This window comes from Desmodus rotundus, chromosome 2, assembly GCF_022682495.2.
Source record: "Desmodus rotundus isolate HL8 chromosome 2, HLdesRot8A.1, whole genome shotgun sequence".
NCBI lineage: Eukaryota > Metazoa > Chordata > Mammalia > Chiroptera > Phyllostomidae > Desmodus > Desmodus rotundus.
In genome coordinates this window covers 127,545,465-127,562,497 of record NC_071388.1, presented here as the reverse complement: position 1 = coordinate 127,562,497, position 17,033 = coordinate 127,545,465, and the positions used below count along the sequence as shown (strand labels likewise).

General features: G+C 43.9%; 1 long non-coding RNA gene and 1 pseudogene across 1 annotated transcript in view; one reads left to right on the top strand and one right to left on the bottom strand.

Moving 5' to 3' along the window:
- Nucleotides 1–14,883, bottom strand: part of LOC139440575 (uncharacterized) — a 72,455-nt gene extending 57,572 nt beyond the window's left edge. Inside the window, exon 1 of the long non-coding RNA XR_011650814.1 lies at nucleotides 14,175–14,883. This is a non-coding gene — a long non-coding RNA (uncharacterized lncRNA). The remainder of the gene's footprint in view (nucleotides 1–14,174) is intronic.
- LOC112313067 (dnaJ homolog subfamily A member 1 pseudogene) lies at nucleotides 2,826–4,071 on the top strand (annotated as a pseudogene).
- Nucleotides 14,884–17,033: the final 2,150 nt, after the last annotated feature.

Genomic DNA, 17,033 nt, shown 5'->3' with positions numbered 1-17,033 from the left:
CATGTGCCAAGCTGATACGGTCACTGTCCCGCAGTGTCTGCGGTGTTGTGGCTGAGATGAGACAAATTCACATGGACTACTGAGTCCTGTGGAAGAAAAGGGACGTCACACCACTCTCTCAAGGAGGGAGTTCCCTGATCCTTGCCTTGACAGGCTTTTATTGCTTTTCTGGGCACATTACCTGGAGGATGGTCCTCATTTACTATGCACAGGTTCACTTTAGGTGGTTACCTTTTACAGAAAACAAAGGAGAGGATGTTGCTAATTACATCAAAAAGGAAGGATATTTGCAAACGTAAAGGAAAAAGCGTTTGAACTGGTTACACTCATCCTTGGGAGGTTTAGTATAGATTTTGGGAAGTTACTTTAAAGACATGCAGTAAACATTTGCTGCCTCAATTCAGGGTGAGGAAGTTTTAGCAAAAGGCAAGTCTCAAAGCAGCCTAGGTACAATGAGGGCCTGATTCCCTATGGGAGAACCTATCTGTGGGTGTGGGTCCTGTGTGCCAGACCTCGCTTTCCACTGGCCTTTCCAAGTGAGAGCTGGGCCCATGCCATGCAGAACAGTCTCCTATACCAAGCAACAGGGAGCAAAGAGAACAAAACAGAAGTGTTCCTTGCCCAAACGGAGCTAGCGGTGTTGTGGGAAGCAGGTATTAAAGAGAAATCCCACATGAAGAAAACTCTTGTGCTTTCTATCCATCATTCGAAAACTCTCTGTTAAAAAGCTGCTTCTTGCTAGGCACCCTGACACACGACAATCAACACACAGCCACCGCCTATGGGAACTTCCTGTCTAGTCACAAAGGGACTTCTTCAAACAAAAAATAGTCTGTTGGAAGACAGATGGCTTTATTTGAGATGAAAGTGAAAAAAAAAGAAGGGTTTTTGTTTTTTTGAGAAAAGGAGCCTTCTGAGCAGAACAGAAAAAGAGTATACTGTACTCAGGTGTAAGAGAGATTGGGGGTGGAGTGGGTGTGCAGTGGGGGCGGGGGAAAGGGGGCAGGCACAGGATGAGGGGTTGCCAGGGCCATGGGGGCCAGTTCGTGCAGGGGTTAGCATTCCTATACGGCAAAGCTGAAACATCATCTGGACAAGAGGGTGCATTTAAGGGTCTCAGCAAAGCATCCATATGATCAACTTTTCCCTTAGAAAAATGAATTCTATTTCCAAAGTACAGTATGGATTTCAGGAATAGGACACAAGGATGAGGTCAGTTAGTCATTACAATCTACAATAGGACACCATTTCTACTATCTATTTAACCCTCACTACGGGTGTCCCAGGTATTCCCATTTTATAACCTGAGGCCCTGGAGAACTTAGGTAATTTCCCCAAGGTCACATGCCTAATACGAAGATGCAGTCTGGACTCAAGGCCACCCACCCAACACCACGCATTGCCCAGAGTGGATGGTCAGTAACAGTTTGTCCTGTCTAAGTGGGCCATGTTGGTCAGCCAACAGGGAAGGACTGCAGTAAAAGTGGGGGGATTCAGAAGAGAGAGCCATTGGAGTGGCTCTCCCCCACCTGGTGGGGGTCTTCACCCTGCAATCTCTGGAGGTCCCATGCAGCCTCCCTGTCCTCTGATGAAGAAACAGTGGGAAATAAACAAACAGCAGTCTCTGGGAAGATCCACCAGAAACTCATTTAGTAAACAAAGGATGATAAAATGGCAAGAAACAGGCCACAGGGAATGGGACTGTGGGCCTCTCTTTCCACCCACTCTGCCTGCTCAGCAGGCCCATACATCACTTTTCCCTCAGACTGTTAATTAGAGAGACACCAGTCACCCCAACACAACACGTTAATTATGAAAACAGAGCACCATGCACAACATAACATGGAAATGAAGTGACATGCATCCAATTAATTAAACTTTTACAGCTCCAATCGGTTTTAATTAGAGAAGCTATTCTTTTCACTCTGCTCTTGATCAATAAATGAACTTTGCAATACATACGTATTTTTTAATCAATTTGCAAACAGGAAAAAGTACAAGTCTATTTCTGAGGGCATCGTGACCTCTTCCATAAGCCAGGCAACCTATGTGCACTGTTCATTTTAAATCTTGGTTGAATTTATAAGCAACATGGTGGAGCCCTTCCAACTTATTTCCAAGTTAAATAAAAAATGAGAAAGCTGAGAAATGGTATCCCCACTGTTTCCACACATCTTCTTATACTTCTTGTTTATATACCTGGAAATGCATTAAGAACCCCAGAGAGACTCATAGAAAAATGTTGGCAGAGGAGCTCAAAAGCTGTTTCTTCGGCTAATCGGTGTAGGACTTGTGCACCCTTGACCACAAGACAGCTCTTTCTCCCAAAGGGCGTCCTCTTTGACCAAGTTTACAGCTTCTGGAGCACGTTTACAGATCAGTGAGGTCAGACAAAGGAGACAGTAGTCTAGCCCTTCCAATCAGCCAGTACACCCTTGAATGGGGCGGCACACACAACAGCCAGATCAGCCTCACCTGTGATCTTGTCGGCACCACCCATCCGGTGCTTCCAATAGGCTGCAGTGTGCTGTATTCCTGCCTACGTCCCGGGTGGATTTTTAAGCCCCCACACTGGGGAAGAGGGAAGGTCACAGAATGGATGCGGGCTGGTGAATGTTCACACATCCATCTGACAGACATAGCTAATCTATCAGAGCTCCCTTTCACACTGATTCCAGAAATGACTTCAGAAAACATATCAGTCACTTTGACTTCAGAAACCTTGACTCAGGAACTTTCCAGAACACTTGGTAAGAAGCAGAGGAGCAGCGGCTTTCAGAGCTACATGAAGTAACGCGATCTTTCCTGCTCACCAGCTGTCAAAAATGGTGAAAGAAACCACTTAGTATGATGTTTTGGGGGTCAAACCCAATGCCACTCAGAAAAAATTGAAAAAGGCTTACAGGAAGCTGGCCTTGAAGTACCACCCTGGTAAGAATCCAAATGAAGAAGAGAAGTTTAAACAGATTTCTCAAGCTTACGAAGTGCTCTCTGATGCAAAGAAAAGGGAGTTATATGATAAAGGAGGAGAACAGGCAATTAAAGAAAGTGGAGCAGGTGGTGGTTCTGGCTCCCCCGTGGACATCTTTGATATGTTTTTTGGAGGAGGAGGAAGGATGCAAAGGGAAAGCAGAGGTAAAAATGGTGTGATCAGCTCTCAGTAACCTTAGAAGATTTATATAATGGTGCAAACAAGAAAACTAGCTCTCCAAAAGAATGTGATTTGTGACAAATGTGAAGGCCGAGGTGGAAAGAAAGGAGCAGTAGACTATTGTCACAATTGCTGAGGTGCTGGAATGCAAATACCAATTCATCAGATAGGATCGGGAATGGGTCAGCACGGTCCGTCTGTGTGCATGGAGTGCCAGGGCCATGGCGAACGGATCAGTCCTACAGATGGATGCAAAAGCTGCAATGGAAGGAAGATAGTTCAAGAGAAGAAGATTGTAAAATTCATATTGACAAAGGCATGAAAGATGGCCAGAAGATAACATTTCATGGTGAAGGAGACCAAGATCCAGGACTAGAGACAGGACATATTATCATTGTTTTAGATCAGAAGGATCACACTGTTTTCACTCGGCAAGGAGACCTTTTCATGTGTATGGACATACAGCTGGTTGAAGCATTGTGTGGCTTCCAAAAGCCAATAGCTATTCTTGACAACTGAACCATAGTCATCACCTCTCATCCAGGCCAGATTGTCAAGCATGGAGGTATCAAGTGTGTGCTAAATGAAGGCATGCCAATGTATCGTAGACAGTATGAAAAGGGTCGCCTAGTCACCGAATTTAAAGTAAACTTTCCTGAGAATGGCTTTCTCTTTCCTGATAAACTCGCTTTGCTGGAAAAACTCCTACCTGAAAGGAAGGAAGTAGAAGAGACTGATGAAATGGACCAGGTAGAAATGGTGGACTTTGATCCAAATCAAGAAAGACGGCGCCATTACAATGGAGAAGCCATGAGGATGACGGACCTCATCCCAGGGGCGGTGTTCAGTGTCAGACCTCTCAGTGCGGCCAGGGAATCACACTCACTGCTGGCATTTCATACACAGTAGTGAGTGAGTGAAGGACTGTAATTATAATACACTCACTACTTGCTATTGTTTTTGTTTTAATATTCAACTATAGTAGTGTTTTAAAAGTTAAATGAAGAATAAACTCAAAATATAAACGCTCTGACTTTGCCCTGTATGTATGATCACTTAAGTGTGCAAGGTAAGTTTAATACCTGTGAAAACTATTTAAGAACAAATTTCCCCCTAGCATTTGTTAGGCCATACTTTGTAATTAATTTCAGCTATGTACGTGGAATAGCTTAGACGGAACTGCTAGGTTATATGTATTGACTTTGGTGTATGACCCTTAATTGTTAAGCTCTGAAGTTAAAATTCGGTATTTAACTGGCAGTCAGACAAAAAACTTAATATATAGAGAAGTGTTAGTTTGTATAGTTGTATTAAGTGGGACTCATTGTAATGCCTCTGCATTTATTGCCTCAACTGTTACTTGAAGGTGGCACACCATATAATTTAACCTGTGGTATCAGTGATGGAAACGATACTTTTCTGAAGAAGGGGTTTATCATAATAAGCTGCTTCTTGAGGGCTTCTTGGTTACATTTTTTCCTTCTCTTTGGACCATAAGCCTTAGAGTAGTGACTTCAGGAGCAGGCTAATTTAGAAGTTGAGTGATGAGACCTTTACATATAAAAGTAATGTGCATGTATGAGATAGGAAGGTGGTCTTTTTTTTTTTTTTAGGTATGATACAGGCTTACTTTAAACCATTTAACTCATGCTTCAAAGTAACTGTAATTTAATGTTGGTAGTATAGCAAATTATGAATAGCTTTAGTTGTGTGTTTAAAAGTCATGTTGACAAGCTTAAGGCTGGATATCAGAATTTAAGCAATTCTTGAAATGTATGAATGTCTCCTTAATATACTGATTACACAGCAAAAAAAGAAAGAAAGAAAGAAAGAAAGAAAGAAAGAAAGAAAGAAAGAAAGAAAGAAAGAAAGAAAGAAAGAAACCTTGATTCAGATTGGTTTTCACAATATGGAAACATATTCTCTCACACGACAGAAGTCTAGAGGGTCAGAGTAGGGCTAGACCTGACGGTTGCCCAATTCAGTGGCTCAATGAATTCATCAAGGACCCAGTTTCTCTCCAGCAGTCTCTCCAGCCATCCTCAAAGTTGTCTTCATATTCCTCCTGGTTGCAGATGGCTGCAGCAGAAATCACATCCAGGATGACAGGTCCAGAGGATACAGAAAAATCTTCTTTCCCTGCTTGTAGGACAAGTTACCTTTCCAAGAAATCCCCAGCAGCCTTCTTCTCATGTCTCCGTGTTCAGAGGTGGGTCACTTGCCCTTTGCTAAATCACATACTGGCCTGTCTGTCTGGGTTGCAATGGAGGTTGGGGAATCAACCAGCACATCTCTCAAGGAAATCCAATTCTTTACAGCATCATGGCACCCACCACTGATCAAATAAGCACCAGAGATAAAAATCTCTTGGCTTTCCTAGAAATGAGAGAAAAGTCAACAGCCAGAGGTCATGAGAACATGGCTTTGTAAGGGTGAGGGAGTGGAAGAGGCAGGAGGGAAATTATTTGCAAGAGTTTGAGAGTCTGAGTTCTTGGAGCTCCCCATCCCCAACGATCAGGCACTACCTAAACTTACAAAGAAAAGGTCATCGGTAGACGTGATACACATTAGGGGAAGCTGTGGTTCCACATTATTGGCAAGAAATTAGGTCAATGTGTACATCCTCAGGCAAGGAGTCTAAATCATAAATCAGTTTGCACAACAGAGGTGAAGTGAAAGCTATAGCTCTAGAATCTAGACCTCAGCGAGTGACCACAAGCAACGTTCACAAAAAGGACATTCAGAGAAATTTTGCACCCAAGGGAAAAAACATTTGTAAGTCTCTCTTTCTGGCAGAGACTTCCACTTTTTCTGAGTTGTAATCTCTTTGGTTTGTGGTGAGAAGGAAGCATATAATAAAATCTTGACAATAATAATTATCAAATCTTGAGGGGAAGGAGGAAGAACAGAGGTGAAAGTAAGTGGGCATGGTATAAGTAAATGAGCTAAATCCTCATTTTCCATAGTGGGAGTTAAAAATATTATCTAATGTTCATAAATCAAGAAACAGAGGTATAACATATTATAAGGAGGTAACCACTGAAGAATTAAATCATAAATACAAGAGATTCAAGCAGGGGCTGGGGAGGGGGAACGACTAAGTAAAAGATCACTGTTTGCCATCGCAACTTTGGCACACACCTAAAACAAAATATCTAAGAAGATAAATTTAAATTATGGTTTTTTAAGTACATTTTATTGATTATGTTATTACTATTGCCCAAATTTTTTTCTCCCCTTTATTTCCCTCTGCCCCACATCCCCCACCCTCCAGCATTCCCCCCACCTTAGTTCATGCCCATGGGTCATACATATAAGTTCTCTGGCTTCTTCATTCCCCATACTATTCTTAACCTCCCCCTGTCTATTTTGCAAACCATTTATGCTTCTTATTCCCTGTACCTTTTCCCCCATTCTCCCTTCTCCCCCTGACCACTGATAACCCTCCATGTGATCTCCATTTCTGTGAGTCTGTTCCTGTTCTGATTGTTTAGTTCGTTTTTGTTTTTTTTAGGTTTGATTATTGATAGTTGAGTTTACTGTCATTTTACTGCTCATAGTTTTTTATATTCTTCTTTTTCTTAGATAACTCCCTTTAACATTTCACATGATAAGGGCTTGGTGATGATGAACTCCTTCCTTGACCTTATCTGGGAAGCACTTTATCTGCCCTTCCATTCTAAATGAGAGCTTTGCTAGATAGAGTAATCTTGGATGTAGGTTCTTGCCTTTCATGACTTTGAATACTTCTTTCCAGCCCCTTCTTGCCTGCAAGGTTTCTTTTGAGAAATCAGCTGATAGTCTTAAGGGAACCCCTTTGTAGGTAACTGTCCTTTTCTCTTGCTGCTTTTAAGATTCTTTCCTTATCTTTTGTCTTGGGTAATGTAATTATGATGTGCCTTGGTGTGTTCTTCCTTGGGTTCAGTTTCTTTGGGACTCTCTGAGCTTCCTGGACTTCTTGGAAGTCTATTTCCTTTGCCAGATTAGAGAAGTTCTCCTTCATTATGTTTTCAAATAGTTTTCAATTTCTTGCTCTTCCTTTTCTCCTTCTGGCACCCCTATGATTTGGATTTTAGAACATTTAAAGTTGTCCTAGAGGTTCCTAAGCCTCTCCTCATTTTTTTGAATTCTTGTTTCTTCATTCTGTTCTGGTTGGATGTTTATTTCTTCCTTCTGGTTCAAATCGTTGATTTGAGACCTGGTTTCCTTCCCTTCCCTGTTGGTTCCCTGTATGTTTTCCTTTATTTCACTTTGAATAGCCTTCATTTCTTCCTTCATTTTGTGACCAAGCTCAGTCAATTCTGTGAGCATCTTGATCACCAGTGCTTTGAACTCTGCATCAGATAGGTTGTCTATCTCCTCATCACTTAGCTCTTTTTTTGGAGTTTTGATTTGTTCTTTCATTTGGGCTGTATTTCTTTTTCTCAGTGCACCTGGTATGTTGTAAGGAGTGGATACTTAGGTATTAACCAGGGCAGGGCAAAGTTGGCTGTCTGTAGAGGAGGGGTCAGAGAGGGAACAATGCCGCTTGGTTGGCTCTTGCCCCACTCAGATAAATTTAAATTATTGTTTATTCTCGTATCCCCACTGCCTGATATGTAGTAAGTATTCAATAATTATTCATTGAGTTAATCAATGAAATATCCCAAATAAGAGCAATTGTTTGGTGAGCACCAGCTACATATGTACAAATCTGTGCTTTACCCTCACTGCTGAAACCCTGGGCTTTTCTAAGTGAGATGGTGTGGGAGTGCCAATACGTCCATCTCTGGACTCTTAGTCTGGGCCTCACCTCTGACAAACCTAGAAGAGCAATTTGGAATACTCTGACAACTTGAAATTTTGACAGCAAAAGAGCATCTCTTCTTTCTAATCAAGTCACACGGTTTTAAAGTATTCTATAGAGTAAGTCCCATGACGTGCTGGGTGTGGACCAGGTGCCCAGCTGAATGGTGGCATCCAGATCTGCCAACATGAGTAATCCTCCCACTGGGAGATCTTTGTGGGAGAGTCAAAGGAAACAGCTGTTATCTGGAACTGACTAGCAACTTTACCTGGTGGTCTAATGCCTAGAGATAATCTGATGTCTACAATAGACCAGACCAGCTCACTCAACATACTCTGCCCAGTAGTCCCACACATCCACGGACATTCACCACAAAACTTTCTCAGTAAGAGATTTTCCTGCGGATTTCCAGGGAAAGAACTTTTCGTGGTGACTCAATGTTCTTCAGAAGCACAGTGGGAAAAGCCCTTTCAGGACCTACCCAAACACTCCTGCTGGATCGCTTCCTCGTGTTCCCCTTTGGTGATTTCGGGAGTCCTTGAATTTATAAACAAGTGTTCTGACACAGTGATTTGCAGAATATAATGGACAGGAGTTGTCTGAATACTAAAACATTAAAAATTAAAAATTTAGGTGGTTCTAAAAATGGTTTTTCAATGATGTGATAACTATCGACATTGGGTTTGCATGTTTTGGTTAAAAGTGTGTTGTGTGAAAATGACTTAACTGTTTAAAAGATTTGGATTGGATTAGTTATTTTTAAAAAAGAAAGAAAAGAAAAACCATTGGCTTGGTTGATTCCCTCTGAGGTATCCTTGCAACTGGAGGTCACCACCTGTCCATGAGGTCCACCCCTGCTTCTCTGCCCCATAAGAGTCACAGCAAAATGGGCTAGAAGTGGATCCATCCAGGCTGCCTATGAAGAGACATACACTGTATGCTGTGCTTCAAGTGAGGTGGAGCCAGACCCAGAGTTCTCTGGGGCCCAGGGACTGCCCGGCCATGTGTCTGCTGCAGGAGACTCCACTGTCAGGAGTCGTTCTATCCCCTCCCTCCCTCCTGTCCTCCTCTCCAACTCACCCAGCACTGCTCAGAGGATCTAGGGGTGGTGGCAACGAAGCTTGTGTGAGAGTAAATCCACTATTGGCCACTGTGCATTCTGTGTGTCCATCACCAAAGAATGACTTTGAGAGGCTCACTAGGCAAAAAAGAATCTAATGTCTAAAGCGAAGGCAGGCAACACCTGAGACCACGGATCCAAGCTGCAGTGCACCCAGCACTGCCATCGCAGGCTCTGGTGCAGTCATCGCACGTCTGCCCCGGGTATTTGCCACGTGGGAGTTACCAGACGCGATGCTTTGTGACCTGGCTTTGCTGTTGTGTCGCAACACACAAATATCAGCCTAAGGATCGAGTGGATAGCCAAGGATGTCCAGGCTCAAACTTGGAAAGTCCTGGTAAATTGTCTAGGCGGTCATCTCCAGCTGGCCTGGGTGTCTCCGTCAGCCTTCGGCAAAGACTAAAACGGGCAGCATCGAGGTGCTGCTGGTGAGGTGGCACTGAGTAGAAGCCACTCCAGTCACAATCCCAGAAATCACAGACCCTTTGTTGCTCAAAGGACTTGTGCCAACAGCATGAGACATCTGTTTACCGATCAGTATCACAGGCGTCTCTCCTGGGGTGAGAGGACAACAGGTCGTTTGAATTATCTCCTTTCTGACCTTCCTGTTTCCATCTGCACTTCCCCAAGGCTCACAAAGCCATAAAGAGGAGAGCCATAATGGGTTTTTGGGGGTGGTGGGAGGTGGGGGTGGGCAGGGGTGCCACAGTTACTGCTGTTTCCACAGCACTATACTACAGATTCAACTTCAAAGAAAGAATACCCCTTGCTGGTTAATGTCAGCAAAGTGGAGGAAGCAAAGAAGGAAGGAGATAATGCTGTAGAAGGCAGAGGGCCCCTGGTTCTGGTGCAGGCAGCTATTTAACACAGTGATTTATAGTGGGGCTGTTCCTGCATCATCTTTACCCCAATAATGCGCCATTTATGGAAGACTTCACAGTGTTTGCCTGTTTTATTGCAACACAGCCCAGCAAGAAGATCCTCAGAACATTCTCTCAACAGACAGATGCTCCTGTACATGTGGGCTCTTAAAAACCTGAGATGTCCAGTTTTCCTTCCTGCAGGGACAAGGACTCAGGCCATGAACTGTAGTGGGTCTGCCTCACCACCAGAGGGTGCCCTGTGGTCACTTTTCCCTCTCAGTTCTTGGTTGGATGTCCCTCCTGAGTTTGGATAGTACCAAGTGTCAAAGGCATCACACAAATTAACGCTACGGGTTTTTTGTTTGCCTGTTTAAGAATGCCTTTTGGGATAATGTAAGACTTTCACTACACATAATTATTTTGTTTGGGACAACGTCCTTTGATCCACGCTATTGTGAATCCTAATGGAGGAATAAGTCTCCGAACATTGTGCTTTCAATACGACAGCTGCTCTTGTGTGCAAACTACTTATTCCAAAACAACACACTATTCAAATCTCCGTGATTCCAGGATTAAAGGGACTAGAGGAGAGATGTGAACCTCTCACCAGCCCAACAGGGGTCATAGCTGGGACAAGATAGCCATTGCCGTGGGTCCCCCACCCCCATGTCCTGTCTGCTCTCTGTCCCAGGTCTTCCCAGCCATCTTCTTCCAGTGGGACCCTAAGTCACAGACAGCTTTCAGCTGCCTTAAGAGAATAACAGGTTTGATCACTCCTGTGATGAAAAGCTCAGTTTACAAGCTGGGTGGCTGTAGTTCTGATGGTTCCATAGCGGTGGACCTGAACTTCCTCTGTGTAAAATTTACTGGTTCATCGGACAGGATGAGTGTTCCCCTTCTCTGCCCACTTGGCATTTTCTCCTTCAACCTCTCTCCGGAGCTTCCCAAATCGCAACACCATCCACTTGGATGGTGTGCTCTTACACGGTCCTTTCTACTTTCCACCACATTTTCACTGCCTTATCTCATTCAACAAAAAGTTGGAGTAGAGACAGTGTTTATGAACTGCTCAGATTATCCCCCCAAAAAATCGGTTGGTCTGTTCTGTGTTTCCATATGCCACACAACCCTTTATTACGGATATTTTTGGCTGTATCATAATTGCTCTTTACCAGCTTTTACCGCTGCGCGCCCCCCTAAGTAAGGGACCAGATCTGACTTACCAGTTTTCTAGCCCCAAAGCTTTGTAGAGTTTTTGACATACAGTAAGTATTTAATAAATGTTTGCTCATTTAAATTACTGTACCCATTTGACAAACAAGATAATCGAGTCACTCAGAAGGGCTACGTGATTCTCCTGCTACATCCAATGCTGGAAGTGAGTAAAGAGAGGACATGAAGGGGGGCATGCATGGTCCAACTGAGGAGTAAACAGTCGGTGAGGAAATTAGTGTTGAATTCTGACTCTGGAACAAGCATCCTGATAAATGCAACAGATAAAATAACAAGTCATGATCAAAGCCCTCGATGCCTATCCAGGGACTAGTGGGGTCCCTTACTCCTCTGGGTTTCAGCCTCACCACACTCAGGATGAGCGGTTTGGAGGATAAGATCTACGAGGGTGAGCAAAAGAAAGTCCACGATTGTGAGTATGTAAAACACAGTTTCTTCTTGTATTATTATTTACTAATTATTACATTATTTGTTATCATCATTATTATCATTAACCTATTTTTGCACACCCCTGTACAACAACAGCTCATTTAGCTCTAACACTCCCCAGCCTCATCAAGACTCCCGCTGGGGAGATGCCACCTATGCCTTCACAGAAACGTACCCCACACTAACTAACACACAGTGTGATGCAGGAGTAACTACACAATATGCCACACCACCAAGTGGAATCAAGGTGGAAAGAGCAGACCAGACACACCTGGAGAGCAGAAGAGTCCTACAGGTGGGGACCTAACGTTCAAATGCATACAGTCAGCAGTAACTGAAGAAGGGAGGGAAATGAATCACGTGGGGGGAGCACAAAGTATGCACATTCAGACAATAACATCAGGAAGCAGGGGAACTGCTTTTCCCATGGTCAATGCCTGTTTGTGAAAGGAAGGCTTTTGTTTAAAAGTATAAATAAAGGCCAGTCTCCACTCCAGCCAATGCCTTTTCCTCTCTCATCTGCACTCACTCACATTTCACGTATTCTTGTTTGGACCCCCAGTCTAAATTGGGTTTCAGCCTATTGTTCAGTCTCATGGCATTCTGAACTTTCAGTTCACAGCAAAAAATCCTAATCACACATGTATGCAGTCCACTGTTTGTCTAGCGCCTCTATCCCCTACGAGACTGAAAGTTCTTTGAGAGCAAGGCTTGAATGTGTTTTTTGTTCATTGCTCAATTCCCTGCACCTAATATACTGACAAACATACAATGATTTAATAAATGAAAATTGGCAAAATTTGGAAAGTGGGTCCATATAATGGCGGGGCTGCTTTCCAGGACGCAGTCGCCATGGCTGCCTCAGCAGTTTAACCCAAAGTCAAGCGAGGACGTAAGTGACAGGTGCAAACGCAGCCGCGGCTGCAAGTCTGGACCTGCACCGGCGGTTTGAGAAATACAACCGCGAAGTTTCGTCAGCCAGCCCTGCCTTAGGTTTGCCAAGCCACATCCCCTCCCCATTTCCTCTCAGTCAAAACGGAAGACACGTTTCTTTCCAAACAAACTCTGATGAGCTTCAGACCCCTTCCAACCTCCCCACATGCACCAGTTCAAGCGTCTGGCCACCGACTCAGTCTCGTAATGAATGGCTCTGTCTGAACACATCCAGCATGGACAGCAGTCCCTGTGACCCACGGTGCCACCGGCAGGTCCCCGGGAGCTATTTCAGGTTTTAAAGAGCTGAAGCAATTAAGTATCACAAAGCATAGGTGACCTCTTCAAAGTCAGACAGCTAAAAACCCATACAAGGGGCTCCAAAGAGAAAAACTCTTTCTCATAACACCAGTAAATATTTAGTGCTTGCCATAAACAGGCATTTGGCTAAATGCTTCCTTGCATTACTGCTGTTAATCCTCACAACAAGCCTGGGAGATAGACATATTATTAATCCCACCTTACAGTAAGCCTGAGTCACAGATCAATTACACAACTAGCCCAAAGCCACACAGCCTGAAGTCACAGATCTGGACTCAAACTCAGGACCAGTCTGACCCCATGGCCTAAACTCTTTCCCCTACACATTCATCGCACAACCACTGGGTGACTTTCTCATCTCCTAGACTCTCACATTCAGTTATGAACACTCTAGGCAATAGGGCCACATAGTGAGAGAATTGACCCATGATTCATGAAAATCATTTCACAGTAGGACTCACCCAGAGGGGTCTTTTTTCAGAAAAATTACATATTCAGTCTCCAGGGTCCCACATCCACCCTCCCCACTTTTCCAGGCACCCCTTCTTTCTTGCTCTCCCATCCATGGACCCTCCACGCTGCCACAGCAGCATCCCCTGCCCTGCCCACCCACCCCAGGACTATCCTCCTTCAGTCCAAACCCTCCTTCCTCCCAATTGCTCCACCACCAAACAAGCTCAGCCAGTTTTCCAGGAGGAATGCATCTGTCAAACCCAGTGACTGTAGCAAACACGGGCCTACCACATATATGGGGCATCCCTTTCAAAATTTAAGCAAATCTCATCACAGCCAAGTCTGCAGAGGCCCTTTCTGCCAATTCTGCAGTAATCTTGTATTCGGTTCTCCAATGTGATCATCTGATGCTGCTGCTCTAGGCCAGCATTTCTGCTGCCCTGGGTGTAACAGAATTTTCATAGCCTGGAGGGTGCCTCCACTGGAGGCTCATCTACTCGCATTTTAACACAGATCCTCCCTAAGTGGGAAGAAAGGGCCCGAGTACAAGGCTGTAAGTGGAGATATTCACCTCCTTGCCTCTGCTGGCCCAGCCCTCTGCAACTGGGAGCTCAGATATAGCTACTATATATTGAGTACCTACTATGTGCCTGCCTACCTTTGTGATCCTTAAAACCACACCATGAAGTAGGTTGCACTGTCCCAAATTTACAGGTGAAGAAAATGAGATCCAGAGAAATCAAATAAATTCCCACAAGGTATTAAGGATTTGGGGGACAGCTTTGCCTGACCCCAAAACTTTGAGTATTTGCCACCACACTAAGCTGCCTCACCCACTTTCTCTACGAGACTTATAGACTTTGCAAAGCAAAACCCAGCTCTTACCTTCCCAAGCAACGTGACTAGGAGATCAATCAGAGCAGCTGTTTACGGTCAGCAGGTATAGTGTGTGTGACATACAAGCAGACATTGGTATTCGAATCTGCAATTAGAGTTCTGCTTCCAGGACCAAGATTTCTTACTGTAGAATTGTGCCCACAAATCCAGTTTGATTTGCTGTTCTGCTATTTATTCTTTGCACCAGAATTGCTTAGACTCGTTGCACCAACCAAACTTACAAATGGTAAATTAAACAAGAGGTGGATGAACTGCATGCAAGTGGTATTGATCAGGTCCCATGATGCAGGCAGGAAGCAGGTGTTTTGATCTATGCCCAAAATTTCCATGACTATTGACAATTTTCTCTGAGGCCTTTTAATAATTGCTTGTCTGCTTTGGCTTTTGAATCACCTAACCTTTGGGTGGTGAAATCACAGCTTGTTATTTTAATCTCTTTATAATGGACTGGAGTTCAATTCAAATAAGCATGTTTCCTGAGGTCCCATAGTAGGAGGCAGGAAGGGTCCAGAATCGGGTCTCACTGCCACACAGATCCCTAAAGCCGAAGCTGCACTCTCCACTGGAAACCACAAAGGCTTCTGAGACTGCTGCTCTTGTCTCTAAACCACGGTTCCCCAAATACAGTCCCCAGACCAGCAGCAGCGCATTCTCAGAAATGCAAATTCTTGAGCCCTTGCTCAAACCAACCCTATGTCCACATGACCTGAACCACTGGCTTGCCAGTAGTAGTCACTCACTAAACACTTGGTGTTTGTTGAGTAAATAACACAGGGAGAGGGAACTGAAGAAGAATGAGTTCAATGGTGAACCAAATGGATGCTGAATGCCATCTACTTCCCATTTGTACAGGGATGGCTCCTATTCCCCAGCACAGTGGTCTTCTAACTTGAGCCTGCCTCAGAATCATCTGAAAACACAGAGTTCTGGGCTCTACCCCAGAGTCTGATTCAGTAGATCTGGGCTGGGGCCCAAGAATGTGAATGTTAACAAGACCTTGAAGCTACTGGTGCAGGGGTCACACTTTGAGCACCTCTACCCCCAAGGTAAGACTCATCTGTTTCCTCTTACTGCCTCTTTTTCTGGCCTTGGGTAGCATACTTCAAGGCCTTCTCTCCAAACTTCTCAAAACTTGGCTCAAAATATTGCCTAAGGGCTGATCCAAAAACCACTAAAACCAAAACAAGAATGAATGCCTTTCTCTTTTAAGAAATTGATGGGCTCCACCTTAATAATCAAGCAGATACTTTCTTCATTCAGAAAGTAGAAAAGCAATTCCTACTTTCACAGTTGTTAGGAATTCATAGTCAACTTTTTCTGCTGACTTCTTATGCAGGTAGGGAACAAGCATTCTAAAAATCTGGTGCCTTCGTTTATTTTGTTCGTTAGATTCCACATATAAGTGAAATCTTGTCTTTCTCTGACTGGTGTATTTCACTTAGCATAACACTCTACAAGTCCATCCAGGCTGTTGCAAAAGGTAAGAGTTCCTTATTTTTTACAGCTGAGTGGTTAGTATTCCATTGTGTAAATGTACCACAGCTTTTTTATCTACTCATCTACTGATGGGCACTTGGGCTGCTTCCATATCTTAGCTATTGTAAATAACACTGCCATGAACTATATGCAGTTGGGTGCATATAACCTTTTGAATTAGTGTTCCGGGTTTCTTAGGATATATTCCCAAAATGGATCTCGGGGCATAAGGCAGATCCATTTTTAATTTTTTGAAGTATCCGCATACTGCTTTCCACAGCGGCTGCACCAATCTGCATTCCCATCCACAGTGCGCAAGTGTTCCTTTTCCTCCACATCCTCGCCAGCACGTGTCGTTTGTTGATTGATTGATGATGGCCATTCTTACAGGTGTGAGGTGGTATCTCATTGTGGCTTTAATGTGCATCCCTCTGATGACTAGTGATTTTGAGAATCCTTTCATACTGTAGAATTGTATACCTGAAACCTGTATCATTTCATTAACCAATGTCACCCAATAAATTCAATTTTTTTAAAAATCTGGTCCTGTTCCAAAGGCTGCTGAGTCTTTGGTAGTCTTTAAAGCTGCAAGGGTGTTCAACCCGCAGGCCGCATGCAGCCCAGGATGGCTATGAATGCGGCTCAACACAAAATCATAAATTTACTTAAAACTTTTTTTTTGCTCATCAGTTTTCATTAGTGTTTGCGTATTTAATGTGTGGCCCAGAGACCCCAAAAGTTTGGACACCCCTGCTAGTGTACCCAGCCACAAGATGGCAGCACAGAGTTGATGTTCACAGGAAACTCAATGCTGGCCCCACAGACCACCCACCCCCCCACCTCCCCACCCCCACTTCCTCTCAGAGGGACCCAGAGCAAGACAGAAGCAATGGACTAATACTTTTGACAGAACCAAAATAAGCTACCACTTTTCCTCCCAGGAAACCTAACACTGAAGAAATGCTTTATCTAACAAACACACCCCCTGGGACAGAGACCCAAAACACAGTTGCATGAATGTCACTCAATCCCTGAAGATGCAGCCACAATTTACCACACTCAAATTAGGAAACATAGGGCCACTGTCTGGTCATTGGTGCCAAGGAGACAGCAGGGCAGAATAAAAAATCTGTGGATCCCCCAAAACATCTGTGATATGGAGCCACCTTAGATACAAGGCAACAGATGGTGAACTAAAGTGCAGATACATTGAAAGATGCATTAAGAGTTTTAAATCTCAAGCAAATGGTAAACTGTCTCAAAATCTATTCTCTCATGGTTAGCCAGAGCATTGTATACTATAAGTAACAGACACCATTCTTCTGTGTCAGAAATGGAAATTCATGGTTTGTGATCTGTAAGTAGCAATAA